Source organism: Dermacentor albipictus, chromosome 1, assembly GCF_038994185.2.
Source record: "Dermacentor albipictus isolate Rhodes 1998 colony chromosome 1, USDA_Dalb.pri_finalv2, whole genome shotgun sequence".
Lineage (NCBI taxonomy): Eukaryota > Metazoa > Arthropoda > Arachnida > Ixodida > Ixodidae > Dermacentor > Dermacentor albipictus.
The window spans coordinates 312674533-312698010 of NC_091821.1; the positions used below are offsets into that span (position 1 = coordinate 312674533).

At 46.3% G+C, this 23478-nt stretch overlaps 1 long non-coding RNA gene across 1 annotated transcript in view; it reads left to right on the forward strand.

The window, feature by feature from the left end:
• Positions 1 to 1752: 1752 nt before the first annotated feature.
• Positions 1753 to 23478, forward strand: part of LOC135903697 (uncharacterized) — a 32575-nt gene continuing 10849 nt past the window's right edge. The window contains exons 1-2 of the long non-coding RNA XR_010564888.2: positions 1753 to 1903; positions 12512 to 12579. This is a non-coding gene — a long non-coding RNA (uncharacterized lncRNA). The remainder of the gene's footprint in view (positions 1904 to 12511; positions 12580 to 23478) is intronic.

Below are 23478 nucleotides of genomic sequence, written 5' to 3' on the forward strand. Positions count from 1 at the left end.
CATATTCGCACCAAAGACATCAGTGTATAGTTAAACTGTTACGGCTGTCTTAAATTAGGAGCAACGTCTGCTGAAAAACAACGTGCATTCATAGCGAGGAATGGAAATTACCACGGCAAAAAGAGGAAAAAATCATATTGAGGTGGCTGCTTGTGCTAACCACCCTGGTTCATGTGCGCATAACTATTAGGAGCGGAACAACGAGCGAACACCGTCACTATTTGCCTGCTGAAGGAAGATTTTCTTAGCCAGATAAGGCGGTGGAAACTTCCACAGAGCGAAAGAAAGCTAATGATTGCGTTCCGGGAACACCACGTACAATGAAAGTCAAGGGGAAGCTGAGAGACGTGGTGTGACTGCCGGCAATTGTACCGCGCTGCATAATGAAACAATGACGCTGCTCCTTCCGAGCGAATCAGTCGGGCAAGTTTTCTCATCACTCGGCTCGCATGCAGATGACCACAGAGCACGTGGGAGGAAGGTTTTATTCGCTCCGGCTGATGATAACAGCAAAAACCAGAAGCATAATACTAAACTAAAAACAGCATTAAAATAAAGTGACGTGCGAATGTCCTTCAGCCGAAGCACCGTGGCGAAAAGTTCCATGCGACCATGCAGCGGGTGTTTATTGTATTCTTGCCATGTTTACGTGCATCTTGTTGCTTGTTATTCAAGCGTCAATTTTGATGTATTCTTCTTATTATTCTTATTATTATTTTGCTTTATTTTTCTTACTGACTTCTCTACGTTGCACTAATTCACGACGTTGATGGGACGGTGAGGCATGCCACCACAAATTTAAGCTCTTGTTTCTTGCTAAAGCTTGGAATTTTGACGTAATGCCAAAAGATAAGACAGCGATGTGAAATCAAATTCGTAAACTTGTTCGCTGAAGGGAGACCTGTTGTTACTCGCTGTCTTTTTAAACATATGAAAGGTTTAAGCAAGAAGAAGAGAGAGAGAAAAATAGTGGCGTTCATCTCCTAATTTAAGTAAAACGTCACGCAATATACCGCTTAGTGTTTGAATTAGTATATGCATCTACAACTCATATCAACAATTCATGTGAATACATTAATTTCCATTCTCTAGCAGTCACGTAAGCCATTCTGTTGATCCAGAACGTATTCAACTAAAATAAGTCGGAGTCATCGCAAAAAAAGAAGAAGATTAATAATCATGTGCTTACTATATTATATGTTTACTGTGCTTTCACTCAGAAACAACTCAACAACCAGCGATTCGACAGCACAATAGCGAGTTCACACTGCTGAAAGTTGCATTGACGGTGGCTGTTCAGAACACGTTCTTCGAGTTTCTATACCACCCGAGTTACCTTACATGAGGAAGGAGCTGTAAGCCTTAGTCATGTAATTTATTAGGCCGGAAGCGGACTGCCGACCAGTGTCATTACAACGCCAACACTTCGCAACGCCTGCATTGCTTTGTTTATCAGCAGAACGTATAAATGTTAAATTAATAAAAATATCAGCACTAGGCACTATACCGTAATTAATACCAAACATGCTTCGTCATGTTTGGTGGACATGATCAGCTCTCGGCGAGCGTGTCTTCACGCTTCGAACGCTCGTCGTCACATGAAGACTCTTTTCCCGCCTCGCGAGCCAGTCGCTCCTGGTGCTTGTCCCGTTTTCCGACAGGTATCGCTTCGTTTAGCCGTAGTTCGACGCACGCGTCACTTTGCGCTGGAATAGTTCTACCGTATACCGGCTCAGCTAGGAGAACGGCTTTCGTGCGAAACATTCGAAACGTTCTAACAAGCAATTCAGATTTTGCCTGTTGGCGCTTTTTTTCCCGCAGTAACTAAGCCCCCGCCGAAGCAAACTAATGTAACTACAAAGAAAATGGCCCGCAGTAACTTCTTTCCCGGTCTTCAATCTCTGTAAGTAAAGCAAAAAATTTTCTAAATATTCTTTGAGGAAATGAGTTGAAGCGAAGTTTCTGAAGGTATTTCTTTTATGTCTTGTCAATGTATACTTTTGAAGATATGGCGAGATGCCGCTGTTGCCGTATTTAGAACACGACTGAGTAAAGAAATAAGAAAATCCGACTACGATAAGATGTTATGTCTAGATTTCGGAATAAAGAAAGGCGCGCTCAGGTTATCGTAATTCGTGTCACGTTCGCAACCGCCGTTTCTGGCAGCGCAGTTTCTCGTCGAAGTGTCTGTTGAAGTGAAACACAACATCATTTAGATTTGGCGGGATGCTGGATAGATGTGTATACAAACACCGAACAAGAGGCACTTGTACAGCAGTTAAAGCTACGCGGCCCTTTGCCTGCGGGAACAAGCATTTATGCTTGAGATGCGATACGTGCAGGGTGTTCTAGTTAACAACGTCGTTACACAGTGCTTCAAACAGGACGCATTGTATGTGGGTACGTACTTGCGATTAATTGACGCGCGTCCGATTTCTCAAGGTCAACTTTTGAGCAGTACGCACGTATACGATTGTGGCTAGAAAAGAAAAATCAGCCAGCGATCAACAGTGGCGTAATCCTATACACCAGCATCTGCATTCGTGTCGAGACTGCGCAGCGTGCGATCATTAAGTGTCGGAGAACGTTCCGAGAAACGTGCGTGTACGCATGTAACATTTCTAAGATTGAAAGACCGCAACAAAGAACGAATGGGCATGGCATTGGTATTTCGACAGATCAATGTTAAGATCGCCACAGACTATCATTTGAGAAGGTGAGGCTACACAGTGAACCATCGCGCTTTCCGTGCATGACGGATACAGAATCGTAGGCGGTTAGCTACGCCAACTATACATGAGGGCGCAACCAAGAGTTCTAAAAAGCGTTTTCGCTGAGAGCTCGGCCAGGCATTGAAACCCGCGTCCATTCCCGATGAACGGAGCTGTTCCGCCGCCACGTATCGCGCGCGTGCGCTCTTGGGCACGTAGATTGCGAACAAGGCTCCCGTGGGGGAGCCGAAACGTAAATGTATTTTTAAAACATTTTGGCCAGTGTCCGGATCTCTTCCTTTTAAGAATACATTGGCTCGACCAGGCGTGCTTGCGTGTCATACCATTGACTTCATTCTTGGCTATGACAACATTGCACATCCAGGTATATTTATGTGATCATCTTCGCTTAGCCGTGTCTCCGATATTACAATGATGTCGTCGAATGTTGTGGCAGGCACATTAAAAGCGGGTCAGAACTTTTATTTATGCCGGGGGTATTACAGTGGAACACTGATATATTATCATGTTTCCGCCGTGCCCTTTCAGTTTCTGCATTGTTGTTCGTCTTCATCGGTTTACTATAAACTCGGCCGAGATACCCTGGTCGTGTCACATGAAGGACCGTCGAATTCTCTATCTTGCGCATAAACCCCTTACCGTCTTACACTCAAGTGAACTTGCAATTTTTGTCGCGTTTTGCGCTCGATGCTTTCCCCCAATAACTACATCACAGCTTGTGCTTCTTTCTTTCTTTCTTTCTTTCTTTCTTTCTTTCTTTCTTTCTTTCTTTCTTTCTTTCTTTCTTTCTTTCTTTCTTTCTTTCTTTCTTTCTACCCGCCGTCGTTGATCCCAGTCACGGCGGCCACATTTCGATGTGGGCGATGTGTCAAAACAACGATGCATTTAGAATTAGGTGCGCGTTAAAGAACCTCAGGTGGTCCAAATTATTGCCGAGTCACCCACTATACGGCGTGCCTTATAATGAGATCGCGGTTCTGGCGCATAAAACCGTATAGCTTGAATATGTATTCCTTTTTTATCGAAGCTTTTAAAAACTTACTATTTAAATTCTCCGGGCTGCAATCCGTATAACCGCTGTTCTCTCTTTTCTTATCTGCGTCGACGTCTTCGGTAACTCGGCTTCAGAAATCCTGAGCACAAATAAATTACGTCTCTTCTTTTATTTTTCACTCTCTCTTTTCTTCTTTCTTTAAATCTGGGGTTTTACGTGCCGAAATCCCAATGTGATTATGAGCCGGGCTGTAGTGTGGAACTCCGTATTCATTTGGACCACTCGGGGCTATTTAACGTTCACCCAATGGGCCGTTTTTGCATTTGGCCCCCTTCGAAACGGAGCCGCCGCGGCCGGGATTAAATCCCGCACCTTCGGGCTTAGCAGTGCCAACGGCATATACACCACCACGCAGTATAATTGGTTCACTTCTCCGTGTAGACATACTGCGTGTATGAACGCGGCTATGCGCAGCTGATTTGTTTTTTCTGGCTACACAAACGCAGAATACGCGCAGCTGAGTTATTCGAATATAGGACGACTGCTCTTGCGTGGGTCATGATAAGAAGGAGCGTGAGCTGCGCGCTTCTAAATGTGGCCGCGGAAAGAAACAAATCGGAATAAAAGAAAACGCAGGAAACAAAATATGCCATATACTCGCGAACAAGCTGTATGGAAAGGATAAATGTAGTACTCAACAACATACATGATCAAAAGAGCAGCCTGGAATTTAAATATACATGTAACTGTATTCGTCTGCGCAAATTAAAAAAAAATGTGTGTTGACTTTAGGCGCGCTAAAAATTTATACCACTATAGGACTCGTTTAAAAAGCGGTGCTGTTTTCACCGCTACCACTTCCTCCGGACTGCGCATTGAATGTGAACGCATATTTTCGTGTTTTTTTTTCTTTTTTCTTTTCTTTTTTGGGAGCACGATGAGCAAAGAATTGTGTAGCGCGTTGTAGGGAGTCAGTGCGAAAACTCCAAGGACGTCGAGGATAAAGCGCACACTCGAAACGCCTATCCAGAGCGGTTTGTGGCGATGACAGCAATGGCCAAGCGACGATGTGTGATGGCAGAGGCTTCACCGCTTAAGGGACCACCACAGCTCGGAAGCGATTGTCATGCCTGTAATCGTCTCTTTCCTGCGTGACATAGATTTACTGGAGCCTTCCTCTTTTGTATGAGTGTTTAGGTAAAAAGCAGTGAGGCGGAAAAGTAGCCGACCTTATATTTAAGATGCCGAATTCTCGTGCAGCCGTCACCAACACTTTAATTAATGATTCTAGACATATTGCACTGTTTACCGTCTCGTTGCCTGTTTCTTATACTTCTCCACCTTTTTTGTATTACTTGAGTGACGTAATCTTGCGGAAACGTAGATACGCGCACGATATCTGCCGCTGAAAATAAATCTCACTCCGGCCGAAAATAGCGTCCTCCCGCGTGGAAGACAAACCTTCCGACGTTTAGCAATTTCCGCATGCCCTAAAGCGCCGCCGAAACTGGGATAACCGATACAGCCGCCACATAACTGCTTCTATATGGTTCTTCAGTAAATAAAATATGAGGAAAAAGTCCCGACCTGGCGCTGCCACGAGATTGCGCCAATCGCCAAAGGACATTTCTGGCGTTTGGTTCCCTCGTGAACGCTAGTCGACCAGAGGAAGCTAAGCTTCTTAGAAATTCCTCAAAGCAAGGAAGAAATAGCGAAGCCGAATGCACGCTAGAGGGCTGCGGCATTTCTCGTTCGCGATTACCGCGGGCTTCGTCGCGTGGGTGCTCGCGCCGGCAGGCTGGGAACCGGCCGCCTTCGGCAACGCGCCATCACTCACCGGCGCGGAATCGTCGTCGACAATAATACGCCGCCACCGCGGCATCGGAATGATTTATGCCGGTTCCGGGCGGTTCCTAATGCGTTCGTGTACGGGCTGTGGAAGCCAATCACCGAGCGCTTCGAGGTCGCTCGGGATTTCGCGTTGTTTCCGCGCTTGCCGCAAAAGGCGCGCCTGTTCGACGTCGTCATTGGATCGCGCGTGGACACCGATCCACGCATCGACAGCGATGCTCTGCTGGGACCACTCATCGCGAACGAGTTTCGAGATATAAAGATAGATGAATATATTAAACGGCTTATCATAATCTAGTCTCAACGTCCGCGCTTTGACTTCTAATAGTCTTTGTCGTCAAGAATTTTCTCGGCGAAGTTGTCTAAGGATTCCTAAAACTAGTGGCTCTTGCACCTCGTCTGGAAGCTCAGTTCTTCTTCGGGGTTTTTGGTTGCTATAACTGTAAATATATATTGTGCACATCGCTGTGACGTAATAACGCGACAGCGTTAAGGGCCCCATGTCGTAAAAAATCCAGTGTCGGCGTTTTGCGTGGAACGGCTTTTCACGAACAGTCATTGCGAACCACAACCACGCAGGCCTTTTTGCAGCAAGTCTACCGTACATAGCCCGGCACACCGCGCTCATTTCGTTGCAGCAACACCGTCCAGATGGCGCTCGCCTCCGCGCATCCACGCGAAGGTGGATAATAAAAAATGAAAGTTGCGGTTGCCGGGAAGCGTGACAAACAGTCAGGTATCTTTGAATGCCATCGCGTTGCACCCTTAAAGGCGAAGCTTAAGAGGAAGCTTTAGTTTGGGGGCTCCTATATAAATACATGTAAAAGGAGAATTCATTTTTCTCGGCAACGGCTGCACCAAATTTGACGAGGTTTGTTGCATTTAAAAGGAAAGCTTAACATCTAGTGACTACTGGTTTTGAATTTTTGATCTAGGCCATAAATTTTTTATTAAAAATTGGCAAATATCACAAAGTTTCAAAACACGAAACCATCAAGTTTACAACTCTAACTCAGCAATGAGGAACGATAATACAATTCTGTGAATTGCATCTAATAGCACATCTAAAGCGGACAAAATTGATATATTACATATGAATCTCAAAAAGTTTTGTAATATGCAAATAACGCTTTTGCAGAACCCTTGTATACGACGTAACGAATTAACGTAAGATATGCATAGATATATCAGAATCGGCCACTTTGACTGTCATATTATATGCCCTTCTAGAACCGCGATATCTATTCTTGATGCAGAGCTTTTAGTTTGTAAACTTCGTGCTTCTATTCTCTTTTCGAATTTTCGTATGTTTTGAAAATATTTTTAACAAAATTCAGATCCTAAATCCAAATTCCGCTTCCAACAGTCACTAGAATTTAACTTTCTCTCTCAAACGCAGCAAATTGTTTTTCAATCGGTCCAGGGTTATCTCAGAAAAAACGTTTCTGCGTGTACATGCATTTGAATAGGCCGCGTAGGAGTTGGGCCCGAGCTAAAGCTTCATCTAAGAGGAAGGTTTCGCTTGGGCCCAACTACGACGCACTAGTTTCCAAATTTATATATTGCGGCATAAATGGTGATAGAGGGTTAATTAACGTGAAACATCGGCTAAGTGGTTATTCACTATGAGACGAGAACAGCGCTAAAGGCATGAAAACAGGTAAAGGCACATGACAAACAACACGCTGGGTTGTCTATCAGCTAATTTATTATTGTGACAGACGAACATTTAAATATGCTAGAGCGTGTCGTCAGAGGCATAACATATATGAAAAACAAGAAGAGAAGCAGAGGCTGGTCATCCTAACACAATGTTGCATACATGCGGTAAATGCGGTGTGGCCAGAGGGTGGCAGATAAATATACCTTTTCCTTGTCGATAGCAAAACAGATGGCACACTGACACATTTCTCTTTCAATATTGCCGTTCTATGGGCTTCGATATTTCCCCGGTCATTTGGTTGCGGTTTTTTGCAAACGCGTCCCGTCTTTCGAATTCAAGCCGGCAGCCGCAATGTGAGATGCGCACTGACTGCTTTTATCACGTTGTATTGTCACTGGGTATAGGTGTACTGTGTGGGTTTGTAATGTCAGTGGGTTTGCCACGGTGTTTGTCAATGGGTATGTCCCTGGGGCTACTGGGTATGTGCACTGAGGCCACTACATATATGTGCAACTGGGTTTTAGTTTACTTTCAAGCTTAGCTTGCCAATAGAAGCATTATCCCTTGTTCACGATAAATAAAGACACTGCAGCATATAATCTCCGCGTAACCGGTCGCTTCGAAGCAGTTACATTATTAACACTGCGCAGACGTCAAGGTAGATTTAGTTGAGGCTGACAATATATTTTTGTCTGTCCTTAGGTCTATTCCCACCGTTCCGGCATATCGAAATACCTCCTGCGCAGTAGAAAGAAGGGGAGGGGGAGATTTATTTGGAAAATGATTTTTTTGAAAGGGAGTGTTAGAGGTGTCTGTATAAACCACTGGCCTTTAGATGTATGTTTGTTCTCTTGTAAAAGTCACGTGTCACTGCGTTGTCATATGACCACGCCCATTCTACCTGTACAGGGAGAACCTATAGCTTTGAGGAGTGCCCAGGTACTACGGAAGACTTGACACATTATACATCACAGTTGTTGTATTTATCTGCAATAGTAATGAGGCCAATTTAGCTCACTTGGAGCAAGTTTTTTTTTTTTAAATGAGTGTCGGATCTTTACAACGCATTTACCGTAAAATAAGTGCGACTTGTGATAATGTCTTGTGCTCTGAGGTATCCGTATGGCCCGAGTTGTCCACGTCAACTTTATAACCCTGCTTTTTTACAAGGCTAAGACCATCTCGCAACATTAACACACCAGCCACCAAAGTGTTCCCTATAATACCGTATATTACGCACCGAGAGAAAAAGTTCTTCGTGCACGCGGAAACAAGGTATATAGTAATCGACAACGCACATTGCACTCGTATGTAGTAGATTAAAAACCAATGTCTCGGTTCCACTTCCGTCTCTTCTATACGTTGCCTATATATATATATATATATATATATATATATATATATATATATATATATATATATATATATATATATATATATATATATTATTGAAGTGAAAATAAAAGAAAGAGACATAGTCACCTTATAATGGTGACAGCTACTCCTTTCCGTATAACGGAAGCAATATAAAAATATATGTAACAAAATGAAAAGAAACCACGTCATAGGGTCATAAATCCACAGAACACATTCCTACGCGAATGAACATATTGATATAAAAGGCAAATGCAAGTTGCACCACAACGAGTTTGAAACAAGGACACAAACACACACAAGCGGCCGTGATGTAGACTGCGATGAGCATATAAACACATGAGAAATTACACAGAGTAAAGAAAAAAAAAGGCACGCACAGAATACAAAAGAAAGTAGAACAAGTAATATACAAGTGCTCGTAATTACAAGTAGAAGCAAGTGATAGTAACATCATGTGGCTATTCAGTGCGACATCTATAATACTTGTTAAGGATGCCTGTCTCTTCGTAGAACTGTTCAAGTGCTTTCAATACTATTCGCTGTGCTATTTTCGATGGCCATGGGCCCAGAAATATTGCGAGTGAGAAATGTCGGTGAGGATCAATGGAGTGTGGCTCTTGTCCTAGCTGCCGTCTCTGCGTCGCGTATATGGGGCATTCGAGGAGTAGATTGCGAACATCCTCATCGTCGTGGCCACAGGAGCAAGCAGCCGGGGAAGAAGCCCGTTCTATGCGATATAGGAAATGCTCGTGTATGCTGTCCCAAAGCGCAGTCGATGAATTAGTGTGTCGGTACATTTTCGAATGTTCTACATCCAGCTGGTATGTCAGTTGAGGGTCCACTTCGTAAATAATTGATTCCTTAGTATTTTCATTAAACTAGGTTGACATACACAAGTCCTTCTTTAGTACCCTCAATATGCGTTTCGCGTCCACTGGTGATAAAGGGATGAATTGAATTTCTGCCTCTTTTTGGGCCGGTTTTGCCAACGAGTCCGCTAATTCGTTGCCTGCTATACCAGCGTGTCCCGGGACTCACTGTAACATTACTCCATGTTTTCTTTCCTGAGCCCGAGTTAAACTGTTCAGTACTGCGTATATTATTCGCGCGTGTGGTTGGCTGTCATCAATGCTGACATGCTAAAGCCGATAAGGAGTCTGTGCAAATTACCCACATTGTTGGTGACTCATATGTCTTCATAAAATAAGTGGTGTGAAAAATTGCCAATAATTCCGCTATTGTTGGTGACGACGCGCGTCCTAGTCGACAAGCGTATACTCTGCCTCTAAGGATGGTATTACATAAGCTGCAGTCGCACTTTCTTTGATTACAGAACCGTCGGTGTTGACGTGAATAGATTCCTGGTATACTTGTCAAATAGCTAAAGTAACAGAAATTTTTCTGCTGCTAATGTGAAAACATTGCTTTCATTTTTAAACGCTTCAATTGACGTTTCTATATTTGGCGCCTGCAGAAGTCGTGGTGGGTAGCAGAGGTCTAAGGGCCAAAAAAGTGGTCGTGGAGGTCGTAATTTATTATATTTAAGCATGGCGTGTATCTGTGCACACGGACGGTCTTCTATCAGAGAGAGAAGTGAGTGCGCAGAATACTGAGTAAAAATTCTGAAGAAATGTCGGCATGTTTCCAGGCTGCGAATTACGGTGAAACGTGGTTCTTGCGCTTCTGCAATAGTGATGTGACTAGATATAGCTTGCGGGATTCCTAGACACACTCGTAAACTCCGAGCCTGCAACAGCTGTAACCGGCGGAGGGACGTTGCAGATAATTTGTACAATACAGGGGCGGAGTAAGCGATTCTCTAACGGACAAGTGCTGAGTGGACGTGAAAGAGGGATGCACTTCTGCGGAGAACTATAATCACACAGCTAATTTGGTCCTCCAGGACGGTCAAATGATGAGTCCATCGAAGCTGGCGGTCTAAAATCACGCCGAGAAAACGATGTTTTGTAGCAAAACGAGCGAATTGTGACCACAATCTCTGAGCGACCGCTCTTCTTAACGATGATTTCTCTCTAAGCCGTGCCATAACGACCACTCCAAACTCTTTAGAGAATATTTTCGCATGGCATCGCGTTATTGAACGCGATACGCCATTCCAGCACCTTCAGCCGTGAAATGCACTCTGCGAGTCGCGCGCTGCTCCGCACACGGCCGCGGTGGTTGACAGACGTCTGGCATCAGGCTGGTAGCGGTGCTTCGTTTTCCCTGCTGCTCACAGGAAGCGACTGCAGCGGTCCCGGCGCTGGAAGCACCATCCTTTGCGCCGCCTTCTCTGTCACGCCGCTCTTCAGGTACATGATTTACCTCTGCGGTCAGCTGTGCGTGAGCGTAGGGGGGGGGGGGGGAGAACAACTTCCTGCAACTCTGCGCAACCCGTCGCCGCCGCTTCCGGGCGCAGCGCGCCTTTCCGGTCGGACGGTGCGCCGATGGATCTCACTTCCTCGCGCGGGGGGACCTCATTTCGTGCCGATGTGTACGGGCAACAACAACAACGGTCCTCCATAAAGCCTCGTCAGACATGCAGGCAGACAAGGCGCGCGTCGACAGCGTGGGAGGGAACGCGTGTCGGGCCCTCCTGCCCTCTCGCTGCCTCCGACTGACGGGTCGTGCCCTCTGCGGCCGCCGACCAGCGAGCCGTTATGCACACCTGAATTACAGGCGGCCATTGTTTCTTGGACGAGCTCGCTTTCGGCTCGTCCATCAATTCGGTCCGCATCCCTTCTGTCTTCCTCTGGAAAGTCGCTTCGGCGATCTCACCGCGCTAAAAGCCGCGTACGTATTGGACGTCTGCTGGCGTGCTCCGAATTCTTAGGTTTGGCCGGCTACGGGCATACACGCTGTAAATGAAGTGCGGTGAAGACATGAGGTGGTTTAGTTCAACGTTTAGGCTGTTTACTTGGTTCACACATATTTGACTAGCGCTAAAAACGCGCAGAACTAGAACACGTAGCCCAGGACGCGACGCCGTTGAAGTCTGTAGCGTCGTGTCCTCCGTATTTCTTTTTTTAGTTCAGCGTCTTGTTAACGCTAAGTAAACATGCTGAAATTCTGACCTGCTTATCGAAGAGACGTAGAAACATTGTTTCGTCGACTTCGGCTATAGGTGCGGCCTTCGATCACCGACCATGCACTTCCTATACATAAAACAGGACGCGCTGAATTAGCATCACGTGCTTTTGGTGAACACCAGGTAAGAACATCTCCCGCGTGCTGTTAACTTGTGGCGTACGTGTGCGTGTGCGTGTTGCTTCAAAGTACTGATAGTGTATATTCGTTCGAACCTTTTTCTTCACTTGACTGTGTACTGAGTGTGCATGAGCCCGAAATTCAATTTGATTCATACTTTTGCCTTGCACCTAAGTGTGGCGTCACATCGTCTACTATTTCATGATTTTTCATTTTTTTTTTCGTGTCAATTAGCATTTCTCGAGTGATTTTTACTTCACATAGCACTTTACCTTATCCCTTACATGAGTGTGAGTGTACATAAGTGTTAGAAAAGAAGTAGTGGGAAGCACGTGCTTCCATATGCTTCTTCTCCAACAGATCCCCTATCAGTTAAATGGCAATCCTGGCATCTGCTAGCCAAACTTTATTCTTTTATTGTTTGCGGGGACGCAGGCAAAAAATGTTTACGGCCCTCCTGCACTTATGCCCTTGTGCGAGCCTGTAATAAGCGTTCGCGCATCGCCAACGCATATGGCTAATGCCAACTGTCATGAAACTTTCTGGTGAATCAAATCACTTTCGCCGCAACGCTGACTTTCTCGTTAAGCCTAGCACAGTCCAAACATGGCGCCGATCTCAATAGTAACGATGAGACAGAACTAACAGTTTGTCCTTACCATTTACGATTTTCTTTTTCTGTGCAAGTGGCAAGAACGAATGTGGACAGAAGCGGGCGCAGGCCGCAGACACCACCGTGTTGTTACACCACGCACGTAAGTCACGCAAGGTACATGCAACATCCCAAAAGTATAGCTGGGGTGCGCGCGACCTGCAACGCTCTTCACTTGCTTTCTGCGCATGCGCTCTTCGGACCCGCCATTTTATAGCGCGCGCAGGGACTTCGTCTACGTAGCAATAAAACGGTTCGTGCCCTCCATGCGTAAAAATTTAGCAAAGTTCCGTAACGCCCATAATTTTTTACTAACCAACATTGATCGTTAGTAACTCAACAAACTGTCCGGAGCTTGCGCTATCTCACGATTTTTGCCAGCTGTATCCACTGCATATTACGCCACGTGTGGTTGACGTTATGTTCGAGCTTGCCATGCATTACTGGCGTTTCAGTTTAGCTCACTGCCACTATAGACAACACGTGTTTCCTCCTTGGGATACAAAACGTTTACGCAGTCGTAAACAAAAGCTCTGCTGCGATATTTGAAGGCTACTGGACTGAGTCAGCGTCTGTGATCCGGACTGAGTGACCGAACGATATCCCCAGTGGACTTTCTCTTCTTCTTTTAATCTTTCCGTCCCCTTTTCTCTTTCCCCCGTGTAGGGTAGCCAACCGGGCTCAGTCCTGGTTAACCTCCCTGCCTTTCCTTTATCATTTGCTCTCTCTCTCTCTCTACGCGGTCGTAGTTCGATGCTGCGTGTTCCTGCAACAGACTTGTTTTGACCGTACACACACACATACACACACAAAAAAAAGAAAGATGCTCCTTCTAATGTTCCGCGTATCATCGATCTGTTGTCCCGTATATTGCTGATGTGTACTTGCCACGACCAGCCGTCGTCGGTAACAGGGCATCGCGAGGGCGTACGTCATTATTGGCAAACACATTTTCCCGTGGGACCGCTGCAACATCGCCTCCATGCGTGATGCACGCACGGGCCTCGATATGTAATGGGTTCGCTCCCTGCATTAGCGTCGAATGCTGCTCTCTGTCTCATTAGTACGGTGCACGGTGCAGTGTTCCCGTTTATACAAACACGTTATCACAGTCTGTAGTTTCTCTGCAGAAATAGTATAGTCTCTTCCACCTTCATAATACTTCTTCTTTGTGTAATTTTTCATCATGATCAACTCCGTCATCCTGATGACAGATTACGGAGAGCGAAATTAAAAATATATGAGGAGGCAAAAGAGACCACATAATGTGATATGACAATTCGTACACAAGTTATATACAGCTTGTAAACAACAGTTGATGAAAAGGGTAAAGCCTTATGTCCACAGACTGTATAGAGATATTAGACAACAGAACACCCACCTAATTATATAGACTGTATGCACAGTACATGCGCAACATAACGGCTACGTCGATCGGTATACTGTCTCCAGACATTCTCTAGACCGAACATAAACGCCGATGTCATCCTAAGGACTGGCGAAATAATTTTTTATGAGGGCCACAATACGAAATCCCGATGGCATTCAATATTGGGTAGAAATAACACAGCCGTCACAAATATAGTGTCCTCAACGCGTAAAGGAAGCGATAATTCAAGCAAGCGAACTTGAATTTCAGTGGATACGTTTCTTGTGTGGACAAACTAGGGGTAGTTATATGTTTATAGATATTAGGGCTCCTCTGGCACGCAGGCTTCACGGCGCCGCAGATAATGTTGCGAAAGTCAAACGCTCACGTTATCGTGACTTAGTTACTGAGGACGGTAGGTATAAAAAGCTCGTAATTGGCTGCAGATCTTGGCCCGTTAACTTCCCCTGCAATAACCGTCGAGGCGGCGCAGGGCCCATGGCGTTCTGCTGCAGACCACGAGGTCGCTGGTTCGAGTCCCGACAGGGCAGCCGCATTTTGATGTGGACGAATTGCAGAAACGCTTTTGTGCTCAGATTCACATTGAATTTCACCGGGTGGTCCGAATAGCATCCCTCACGAAAACCACGGTGCAGTTTCGGGACGCTACAACACCACAATTTATTTTCCTTTCATTTGAGACTTTCACCCTTTGTTCACGATGAGCTGCAAGAAGCGTTTGAAAAAGTTCCATCGCATTTCTGATTAGAATATGCTTAGTGCGAAATCTTCCAGAAAGGGAAACCGTGTGGTTTGTATCACTAAGTAGCAATGTATGTACATACCAAGTTTTCGATAACCTTTTATACGCGGGCACGCAGTCTTGGCTTCCTTTGGTCGATGAACTGGTACAGATCTTTTGAGCTGTGGTGGATGCTAAAGCTTCTTTAATTTATCGCTCGATATATTTTCTCTGTATACAACGTCGTTCTCGTATAAGCAAATAAGCTAGCTTCCACGACGCTGCACGCCACTATGTGCGTCATATGGGCGCATGTCGAGGGCAGAAATTCACGTAAACCTAATCCGGTGGAATGGTCCAATAATGAAATCATACTCGAGCATTCATCACGCACTCACCGTTTAGCTGGGCTGGCGTGTTAGCGATCAATATACGAGCAGAGAAAAAAAATAGCTATTAGTGTCAGTATTACCAAAATTTAGTGAGCTCGCGCAGGCTGTATATATGTATATATTTTTTTAGAGAACAGTTGTTATAGTAGGAATAACTCATTTAGATTACTGCGCATACTGTATTTCGGCCCACTACAATGCTAGTTCTCGCGTCAGCGAAAAAAGAACCGAACGCTCAGAGCCGTTCGTCAAGCACCACTTGTGATTTGCCTGTCTCGACAATCGTGCGCTCTCGACGTGACTGACCGCAGAGTCACGGCCGCCGATGAGCCCGCTTCACGAAAACAGCCCCGACGATTTTACTCGCTGAGTCACACAGTCCTGAGCTAGCTTCCACGACGCTGCACCCGACTATTTGCGACGTCATATGGGCGCGTCGCTTTTGTTCTCCGTTCGTTCCCGCCAAACGTCTTTAATACGGAGTCTATAAATACGGCGCAGAAAACGAGCTAGGTCATTATCGCCTCTGAAGCCAGCCGCTATATATGGGACCTTGCAGAGTGGGGCAAAGTGCCGGCGTGCGCGGTAAACGGGGAAAAAAAAAAGAAAGGAAGGGGCAGAAAAAGAGAAGGCAAAAATAAAAGGAAGAGTATTGGTAGGGGGTTAGAAGAAGAAGTCGGAGAGGAAAAGAGAGTGACAGAAGAGGGAGAGAGACAAAAAACGAGTATACTAAAAGCGCGTTCGCATTAGCGCTGTCCTATACATGGCGCTGTAGCGGCCGGGTTAATTTCCATGTGGGCTCAGTGGGGGCGCGCGGCCAGTATTTATTCAGTCGGTGCTTAGCTTCCTTCGGAGGCACCGTCATGAGAAACTTGCCGTAATGAAATTCGCTGCTGCTGCTGCGCACGCGCGTCTTTTTCGTGAACTCCCGGCATGCAAAGCAGCCGCGTGCACGAAAATGGGTGGCGGGCGTCCCGTGGGAACGAAAGATGGCGACGCACAGCGTTCGAGGCCCGTAAATTTGTTGCTGCTTCCAGCTCACCTTTTCTACGCGCTCTGAGCGGCGTAGAAACGAAGTGGTAACAGTCGAGGGCATCTCGGCGGCTTCTCCGCGTTGTGATGAGGGTGAGAACATTGCAGCAGCGGGTTGTATGGGGATTGAAGAATTGTGATGTGGTGGGATTGACTGATTGGGTGATTTACTAATTATTTATTTATTTAATTAATTTCCGAGGCACAGGGGACATGACAGACATCATAGCGGAGGGCTCCGGATTAATTTTGGGCGGCCTTCACAAGCCTGCGCACAAAGCAGGGTGCACGAGTGTTCTTTCGTTTGGCCTTCACTGAATTGCGGCCACCGGGACCAGGAATCGTACCTGTGCCCTCGTGCCCAACAGCATCTGTGGTTTTAAATTATGGACGCGTGAGTGCTCCAGAGACCAGATCCGACATTTCTTGCTATTGTATTCGATCGGAAAATTTTGCGTTCGATATTTTCGAATATTGTTTTCGGCTGAATACCAGGCGCCGTATACAGTTACTAACGCAATCGTACATGCATTTTGCCATGTTGGGCTTAACTTATTGTACTTTTTGTGTGCGATAGTAGCCACCATACTATCGCTGTTACCATGTTATATTACTCGGAGTCAGAACCTGCTTGCTGTATCCGAAATGTCGTGAACGTTGTCGCCACTTTCGTTGCGAGGCGAGCATTTATGATAGGACTGCACGTACAGCAGCATGCAGTCTCGTATCTACGCGAACGACATCAATATTTCTCTGCAATATGCGTGGGGTCGCATGTACAATATGTGCGTCCTGATCGACTTGAGTTGTGCTATTTATATCTGACCACCACCGAGTGTGCGCGCTGCTACGGAATCGCCACTGAAGCGTTGCTTTCCGGACACGAGTTAACCCAATCAAGAATCAGCTTCTTTCATCCACTTTAGCTGCAAGTATTACCTCAAGTATTACTGCAAGTATTGCCTCAGCACTGTCGCTAGTCCGTGACAATATATGATGGCGACAGGGGAGAATTTTCCGCAGTCTATGTTGCGGTGACCTTTCACGTGATTCTATTCCACGAGCAGCGGGCGCTGACTCATGCCTAGCAAAATTTATAATACGCTCTAACGAATAGTAATCGGCATATTTTTATTTCGACCTGCATTCTCGGGGAACTTCACCCACTTTGCAGTATGTGTTTGACTTTGGGTTGCTGCGCTAATGAATGGAGCCGGTCAAAATTTACTGAAACGAAACAAAACGCAAGAACGTATATAATGTTGTAATTGTGAATAACATGCATTCATATTTATTTATTGTGATGGCGGTGGTGATGTTTCAGCAGGCAGGGTTAGCATGGCATACATAGCCCACAGTTGTTCCGCTTGGGCCTCCTGTGAGGTCAGATCAGGAGTGTGTCACCAGGTGTCGATGAGCTCTACGTCTCGCAGCAGTCGTTGCACTCTCTTCCCGATTGCCGCGGGCCCTCCGGGGAGAATGACGTCTTCAAAGGTCCTATGCGTAAGAGCACTCTTTTGCAGGCTGTTCACTATCGCTTTTCTTTCTGCGTCGAACTGCGGGCATAGCCAAATGAAATGTTCAATGTCGCCGACATCAAGAGAAGTGGCCGACAGCGGTCAATCAAGCATGGGGCTGTAGTATTGATGGGCATCGCTTCTTTGATCAATGTCGATCGCTTCAAGAGAACAAGGCTTTGAGATTAACCGGCTTGGAGTTTCCAGTCCAGCTGGGAGTGTCCAAAGCGTACATTACTGAATAATGAGGAAAATGATGTTGGAAAAATAGGAGGAAAAGTATATATGGTACGATAGAGAAAAGATACAGTTTTCGTTGACGAGGAAGGGTCACCTGAGTTGGGTGGGTATATGAAGCAGTGGGAAACAATTAAGTGAGTTTGCACTTCTCAGACACCATGGTGAATTTGTGCTGAACGCGCCGTCATATTGTGAGCTATAGAGGATTTGACGAAATTTTACAAGGACGCGCTTCGTAACATAAAAGCAAAGAATGCAGTCGCTGATAGCGTCAGGGAAGATTGGATGACGTTTCCGAAGACAAATAGGCTGTTCTTTACCCTTTCTGACATGTCAGTTTATCAACTTTTTCAGTCAGTCAGTCAGTCAATCAATCAATCAATTAAAATGAAAAGATTGATTGATCAATCAATCAATCTTTTCATTTTAAAGCAACTGTAGCACACATTGTTGAGCACACAAAATAGGTTAAATAAAATGTAATTAATACGGTCCCGTTCAGCTCATTAGATTGTACAACAGGTTGCAATCAATACAGACTGCGTGACAGCGCCCACAGAAACAGTTCTGTAGTGTATGCGCGCGCGCGCGCGTCTTTGTGTGTGTGTGTGCGTGTGTGTGCGTGCGTGCGTGTGTGTGTGTTTGTGTTTGTGCGTGTGTGTGTGTGCGTGCGTGTGTGCGTGTGTGTGTGCGTGTGTGTGTGTGTGTGTGTGTGTGTGTGTGTGTGTGTGTGTGTGTGTGTGTGTGTGTGTGTGTGTGTGTTCGTACGAAAGTACGAACCTCCCTGTCTTTCCTTTGCCTTTCTTTCTCTCTCTCTTATATTCAGTGCGAATGTACGAATCATTCATTCAACGCACGTCCTTGCGACCATACCTTAAACACGGACATCACACCTTCACCCTACATACCAGCCAGCGAGAGTTTCCCTGATTAGAGCCACTGGTCTTCAAGTCACACTATATCTCGTGTCTTTCGTATTCGCATTCTTATTCGTAAACGGTGTAGTATCAGCGAACCCCAAAGGCATAACGACCTTCCGGTCAACCTTGTGCGTCTCTTAAGATGCACTCCGGCCGAATAAAAGCGAAAGTGTGCACTTGTCGCATCGCGAAGGCCTTGGCGCGCATTCATGCGTGCGCGCTCGCCTGTCACTTCGATACACACACTCGCGGCATCAGGGAAAAAGAGAAGCGGCAGACACTTCTGCGCCGCGATCTCGTACGCATCAGGGAGGTTGTTGCTCAGTGGGCGAAACGAGGACCTTCTGAGAAAGACAACAAGAGGTGCGGCGGGCCGTCAAAGTGGACGCTGGAAGTGAGGGGGGAGAAACGGGGACTCCGCAGCGAGGACCTCGTTTTCACGGCGGGTGTTCGCTGTACGGACGCCGTTCGGTCAACTCTCGTTTTCTGCGTGGCTCACGTCGCAGTACCCGCAGTCGCCGGTCGTGAATGTCATTCCGAGAGCAGCGAAGCGAATCAGCGCGCGAAGCGGGCTCCACTCGCGAAACGTATAGCACCGGTCCGTGTTCTGACCGTTAATAAAGGCGTCGACACCTCAGGCTTCAAAGCTGGCAATTTCGTCCCGCATTTCATGCACAGCGAATCCATCTGTCAGAGAAGAAGTGTGACTGTAGTAAAAATTACAGTCAGGGTAGCCTAGGGGCAATGATTATTTTTCACAACAACATACTATAGGTATAGATCCGAGGTGCGTCAACAATCTTCCGTAGGACATAGGAGGCGATAAATAATTGCAGACCAAGACGCCAAATGTATATGAAACGCGTCAGATCAGCAACTCATTGAAACAAAGAAAACTAAGTATTACAGGGACTGAAGGACTAGAAACAGAGAACGAAGAAATCATGTTCGCATTATAGGCTAGAAGTATGCGCATATTAGCGAATAATTTGTTAAAATGTGCTTCTAAGGAACAGCTAACCAGTGCTGTTGCGTCAGAGTTTTCGATATTCCAATTAGTCCGAAAGAAGAGAAACAGACCCCCCCCCCCCTTTTTTTTTTGTTAAGGCAAAAAGAAAAGGAAAGAAAGAAGAGAAAAAAAACTACTCTCAAACGAACATATCAGTTGCCCCAAAAAAATGCCTGAGCTGAGATGAGGTGGCATAATGACAACGACGGCCTACACCGCAAAAGGCGGACGGGCGCCGCTAACCAAGCTTCGTGAGCTCGAAGCTGGGCTGGCTCTTCGTAACTGCCGTCACAGTAAACTGCATGGCGCTCATTTGCGAACGCGCCCATCTCTGATCTCGGCCAGCAAGAATGCTGGAGGTAATAACATTTTATTTGTTTGTCTTATATTATTAAATAAGTGACAACAAATTTTGTCACCAACAAACGGTGACAACGACGCCTCTATTTTCATTTCACTAAAAAAATATGCCTCAGGCATAATTTGGCACGTGCCTGAACTATGCAAGACGATACGCCCACGTACGCTCGTTACCACGCGCTGCCCGTGAGTCGCATTTGATGTGCCGGTCGTAGACCTCACAGCACTCGCACGCACTGTGCCACCGGCACGTCAATCGCGTATGTTACTCCTCGGGCGGGTCAACAAAACGGAAACAAACAACCGACGACCCCATTTCACGGCGCAGTTAGCTGCAACGAGAAGCGGTTCGATAATCCCTTGACAACGGCGTTGCTTTACGGGTGCGAAGGAACAGGGTCGCTGCTAAAGCGGCAAGGGCAAGTGCAGACCTGCAGCCTTTTTAAAAGCGAAGAACAAGCGACTTGCCCTGTAGCCTCGTATTCTTTACGCTGCGAAACGAGCTGTACATAGCCCTGCAAGTTACATGCGGGTTGCCGCGAAGCCGAAGGGCGTAGGACTTGTGTGTCGGGAGAACAGTTCAAAATAAAATGAAATGTCAAGCATGATGTGTCTCTTTGTATATGGCTGTTTATCTGAAATGCTTCAATAAAGCCACGTTCGATGTAAATTCCAACACTGCAGTAGATCCGCCGTATATTCTTTCTAATTTTCAATAGACTGCATTTTATACCTTGAAAAAAGAAATGCGATCGCTAAAAATAAAAACGGCAATAAAACAAGAATATATAAACTCAATGTCATGCACGACGTTATCGTGCGTTGGTTGCAGCCTAGAGTTAAAAATGCTACTTCATTCATCGACTGACGCGATGGATGGCTCAGCGATGCCATGTCCTGTTCCTGTACGATTTCATTTTAAATAATACCGAGATTTTTTTTTTCTTGCTCTGTTCTTCCTTTGGTGCAACCAAGAAATTTCAACTTTTCGAAGTATCGTTTCCATTGACATTCTTCATCGCTAGAATCGCTGCATTCAGTGGTTCGACTTTAAATTCGGGAGGTCCTCATTCGAGGGAAGGTAATGCTGCGAGGAAAATACCACGGCGGTGACCGAAACGCGCACTCGCCGCGAGGACAGGGAGAGAGCGTACGAGAGAGGAGAGAAGGCGACTATTTGCATGTCTACAGCAGAGGCGACTCGGTCAGAGTCACCAATAGTTCGCTCCTGGAGTGACTTCGTCGCGAGAGTTCGTCACCCGACCGAGCACACCGGCACCGTTATGTCACGTAGAGCAGCCGGATGACGAGGCCCGTTTGCTCGAGGAACACACACGCATGCGCCTGGTAGCAACTCCAGAGTTCTGGTGAGATCACGTCCACCTCTTTTGGAGCGGCGCAGGCGTCTGCGGTTTAGAACCGCCCCTTTAGAGGACCCCAGGCAGCACCCACTTCTTCCACGGAGAATGTCCCGCACTTCCACCTTGAATGAGCGTTGCTTTTGCAAAGAGGCTATCTTGGAAGCTCCGTACCATTAGTTCAAGGGTCTAGAAGCCTCGGAAAAGCAGTATTCTGACGCAGTATATGGATGCAGACAAGAATTGAAAGGCTCTGACTGAAGAACGTATTCGTGCGAGAACATGTAGGTGGTGCGTGCCCTCATTGCACCGAAGTTTTACCTGACATTGCAGAAAGTCATGGCAAGTTACCAGCTATCTCCGTCCTGTTATGTGTGCCAGCCATATACTTAACAAAACTCCACAAGTGCGTTAAATATCTACAATTAAGTGCAGTGATGCTGCATGCATTACGTTGTTTGCTTCCTTGTTCATAACCATGTTGTTCCTATGTGCTAATTAGCCATACATTCTTATTTCGTGGAGGGGGGGGGGGGGGGATCGTCAGGGCATAGACTGACCAGAAACGGGGAAGGTGAGCGGAAGGAGAGGGGTAGGTTTGGGCAGGCCACATCAACACCACTTAGAGCAAGTTAAGGCCTAAGACGTACAGGTGTGCTGTTTGGTTAATCATGATGGAATGTGGTAATGCATTCCTAAACAAAGACGTAACGCAGTGAACAAAGCATTCGTGTTTGTTGCCTTACGTCCTCGTTTCGAAGTGCGCTGCCATATTCCATCGAGTTAAGGCCACAGCAATTCCTGAATTCTGCTACCCTGCGTCGTCACCTGGAGACGATCGAAGGAATGGAGGCGATCGAAGGAACGCGTCTTTCCGCATAGCTTGTCCACGGGGGCGCCGGCTCGGGAGCAGCGCGTTTGCGTGCCACCGCGATCGTGGCTCTAGTGTCATGGCTCGTCAAACATTGCGCACACTAGCTTTTGCTGAATGCTGTGTGCGCTGAAACGCGCCTGCAGTCGCCTTCCTCGTTAGTTCAGTCAAGACACTCGTTGGATCAAGTTGTCTGCGATTTTTGGGGCTCTCCAATGTCGCGTCATTGGCAGTCTTTCACTTATGATTTAAGAAGTGCCTGCATTTTAATAATTGTGCCACATTAACATCGGCATGCCTAACAAGTGTTGTGTTCCCAAATGTCGGGGAAATTATGAGCCAGGATGCAGGGTGCGCGTCTTCAGCTTTCCTCAGCATAATCATCTTGGCGAAAAGCGCACAAGCCCTACATACATCGCGAGAAGGTTAACTGTTTTTCAGCACTGCATAGGGAGTAATGTCAAATCCTTTTTGATCGCGGTTGAACCGCACTTTTATGATGTTATGTTATTCGTAGTGCGTTTAAGCGATACCTAAGAATGACCCCCAGCGAAAGTATTATCGTGTGTCCCGCGGAAATATGATACTTAAATGCAGATAACATTCTTTGTAGATTTGCGAGGATCATTTCGCAACCGAGGACCTTACTCTGGGGACGTCCTACATCGCAACATCACCAAACAAGCAGACGTCTTATATCATACAGGCAAGGCAACTGACTCGGGAGGTGCTCTCGAAGATCAAAGGCATCATGCTGGTCTTGGTCCGCGCAGCGGGATACACCGTCTACGCGAGCCCGGTGTGTCAATGTCGCCAGCCAGTATAGATGCGGCATTTTTCGACCGCAGAGAAATCAACGTGTCTCGATCGCCGCGTTTTGCAGTAATGCTTCTTTTCACGGGAACCTCGCTGACTGCAATAACTTCAGAGTTCATGGACACAGCCACAAAATCGCAGAAAGCGAGTTTTTTTATATGTGCCAGTTAGAACAATGCGAATGAACTGCATGTAGATGTCGAGAGTCGGGAACAATGTTGACACATAATGTATTCGTTGAGTAAGGTCGACGAGCCGCCATTATTAGTCGACCAGAAGTTACCCAGAAAATAAAAAAAGAAAGAACACGAAAATCGGTGATTGCAATCAATCAGTGAAACGCTTCGAATAATTTTTAATATACTGTCTTCCGCTT